The sequence below is a fragment of the Cibotium barometz genome, chromosome 40 (assembly GCF_041138505.1).
Source record: "Cibotium barometz isolate CiBa-2024 chromosome 40, ASM4113850v1, whole genome shotgun sequence".
Classification (NCBI taxonomy): domain Eukaryota; kingdom Viridiplantae; phylum Streptophyta; class Polypodiopsida; order Cyatheales; family Cibotiaceae; genus Cibotium; species Cibotium barometz.
The window spans coordinates 2,254,731-2,258,426 of NC_141085.1; positions in this window are offsets into that span (position 1 = coordinate 2,254,731).

Here is a 3,696-nt window from a genome sequence, read left to right on the forward strand (position 1 = left end):
CTCTCTCTCTCTCTCTCTCTCTCTCTCTCTCCCCTAAAACCTTTTTAGCACAACGACAACAGAACACACTGTGGAGGGTAGTGCGTCTTTGTCGAGGAGAAGGCCAAGGGATGAGGTTGGGGCTCTACTTATGCACAATACCAAGGATGAACATGGTGCTTGGGTTGAAAAACAATTTCAAAAGGGAGATTGGGTGTATTTGCAGCTCAGTGCCACTGGACTACATCATGTTCAGTGTCGAGATGTGGCTCAGCACCATTGGAAGGGGCGTCTACTAGGATTCAAGGAAACAAGGCATGATGGATTGGTGGCCCTAGTGCAACATGCATACTCGGCATCAAAAATTTCTTTGAGCCCACATCATCATAGTCCTTGTTTCCCTTGCAACTGTATATGCTTTCACTTTAGTACGTTAGTGTACATGGTATGTGAACTGTTCTTTTCAACCTTATTTGATAGTTTCCTCATTTCCAGATATTTTCCCTTCCAACATCATTGAGGAGAAGCCCATAAGGAGCCTAACATGAACATTCTATGCCGTACATGCGCACATTGGGGATGGTGTATTCTCTGACAGTGCCCCTTTTAACCTTGCTAGTCAAAAAAATTTCTTCTACACCCACAAATATGTAGTCCCGACATAGGTCAACGAGTTTGGTAAGCTTGAAGAAGTCCCCTCTCCTTCCCTCTCTAGTGCTGAATGGCCAATGCCTGATGTTTGGACTATTTTTGCTTGTAAAGAAAAGATGGCCAATGATATACATTCAAGTAAGCATTGGAGCCTTTTGAACGTCTGTGATCACCTACGCATTTTGGGATTTGAGGGAATGAATAATGCTTGCTTCAATGTGCAGGATAGGAAGGTAAGGATTGTTTGACATTTAAACCTCTGTATTTGCTTACCCCTTTCTGGAGTCACTTATTGTGTTGGGTGTTTGGATAGATTGGAAGGAGGATGGAAGCAAACACCAAGGTGTCCTCGGATTGGGGGACGGATGATGTCACCTTGGTTCAAAGAATCTAAGCTATAAGTGTCCACAGGAGCAATTTTGTAATATCCCTCCATCGGAGTTTTGTATAAAAAAATATTTTTTGAGATACTTTGGTGTTTAAAATATGTTGTTTGGTTTCTTGAAGAGGTGGTTTCGTCTTTTGAAAAATCAACATTTTTTTCATTTTTTTGGGTCTAGTGTGAAATGGCCACTATCTTGTATAAATAGTACTTTGAAGGCCTTATGTGTAAATTTTCACTCATTCTCAAGAGCACAAGGCACCTCGACACTCAAGTTTCAGAGCACATGGCTGCCTACAAATGCTTCATGGACTTCCTCCATGAGAGCAAGTTTCCAGAGGCCACACACTTGTACGTAATGTTCACTCGTGAGATCGATTGGATCTCCACACTCCGCCTCCATGAAGAATTATTTGTGGACACATTATCTTACATGGACACCCACATTAAACTGCACTCTGTCTCTTTGGCCATTGATGATAGATTGTGGGTGCCCTCCAACCTCCTAGAGTATATCAACCACAATGAAAGGCCCTTCCAAAAGCGGCTCAGAAGATTTGAAGCAATGGCAATGAAATCTGGAAACTTCCTAGAGTTTGATAAGAAGCAAGTACGTAAGCTTAACAGAGGTGCCATTGGCCATCGCTTCCTATCATGGCTAGCTTGCTTTGTTTTCTTCCTTTTAGAAGGAGAGGAGGAAGAGGAGATTAAAATGCCGCAACTGCACCTTGGAGGATTCATCCACAAGACAAGGAAGAGCCTCAGAGTGTAGCGCACATAGGTGTAAGTGAAAGCCTGATCGTCCATAAAACAATTTCCAAGAGGTGCTCTAGGGCTCGCAGAAAATCCGTGTCGCTTTGAGGCCAGTGGAAGTGGCACAACAATTGAAGATGAAGATGACTCTGGCTCCCTTCCTGAGATAGAGATTGACTCTCTATGTCTGGTTGTGGGGTAGGGGGGAGCTTTTCATTTTTTTGCATGACATTGAAAAGTCATGTGGCCTCCGCATGGATGAGTGCTTGAGCATGCTGAAGGTGAAGGCAAAGTTCCCATTGGACAAATCTAACATAGGTAACATGGAGAAGAACCTCCTCCCACTCAGAAACTTGGTGGAGGAGACGGTGGTCATTGCTTTGGAGGTAGCCAAGAATGTAGAGCAGGAAAATGTCACCGAGGAGGAGTTTCCAAGTGGCACAACAAAGTGTATCCCCCGTGCAATCGTGCCTTGGACACCAACTCCAACAAAAAATATCAACGAGTCTAAGTCCAACATTGACTTGGAGCGAAAGGCTGATGCAGACGAAGATCATAAGCAAGAGAGGGTGCTAGAGATGGATAGTTATGCTATGCAGGGCGGGGGAACACGTGCTACTACGAGACCATATCTGGCTCTTGGCCACTACATCAAACACCTCCCACCCAATAACTTTGTGATTATTCACAAATAATTCATGCCCAATGCCAGCTTCCCCCTATTTGCATTAAAGACCTTCTCAAAGCAACTTTGTGTGGCCACTATTGGCCGGTCGGTCAGTTTTGTAATCCTAGTTAAAAAGTTGTTAGTCATAACCACTTTTGGGAGCGGCTATAGAGGCAAGGTGCTTGCCCAATTAGGAATTGCCAAGAGCCTGGTTCATGCTAAGGGCTGAGCTGCAAGCAAGAGAAGTACAAGGGTAAGAGCTTCAACCACTCTTCCCTATTTGTGTTGGCAACTACACCCTGTCGGGAGCTCTACAGGAGGCACCGGCAAATGATCACTGATTGACGAGCTTTCTTCGCAGGAGTAAAGCTATAGGGAAACTATACTGTCCTATAGGGCAACATTTTTTGGGCCAAAAACGCGTTTCGGGCACGTCAGGACCTTTGTTTTTCAGAAAGCAGGCGATTTCGAGCACTGCGGATAAGTCATCGATTCTCTGCAGAACTCTGTTTTAAGAACTGCAGGAAGACAGATTGGCTGTGCAGACACTATGTGTGCTGCAAGGAGGTCAACAGTTGCCATTGGGTGTATGTATGCACATTGAGGTCACTGGTTGTGACATTTGAGTCTACTACAGTACCGCTACAGAAAATATAGCAGTTTGTGCAGGACAAACCAGAGTGTTGTTTCTAGTAAATTTGTGTGTCTGGCAAGATGTCAAATGATGGCATAAACCAGATTGTTGCTGAGAAGCTTGATAAGAACAACTTCCATGATTGGAGGTCCAGGTTGACAAATTTCCTGATGGGAAAGGGTTATTGGGACTACATAGAAGGTGAGTATGAAGAGGCACCAGAGATACCAGAGATCAATCCGACTGCTGCAGATGTGAAAGAGTTCAAGGATTGGAACCAAGGAGCCAGAAAAGCTATCTATTGGCTCTCTATCAGTATACAGGACACCATGATTGGGCACATACAGGATGCCAAGTCCCCCAAGGAGGCGTGGGACACCTTGGTAAAACTCTATGAAACAAATACCAAGGCATGCAAGATACAGTTGAAGAATGAACTTCATACTGTGGAGAAAAAGAGTATGTGAACGACTATGCATTGAAGATAAAGGGTATTGTGGAATCCCTTGCATCTATTGGTGTTTCAGTAGATGATGATGACAAGGTGGAAGTCTGTCTACGTGGTCTCGGGCCACAATACAAGGCGTTCAAGACGCCTATTCAGACTCGAGAAAACATTCCCAATTTTAC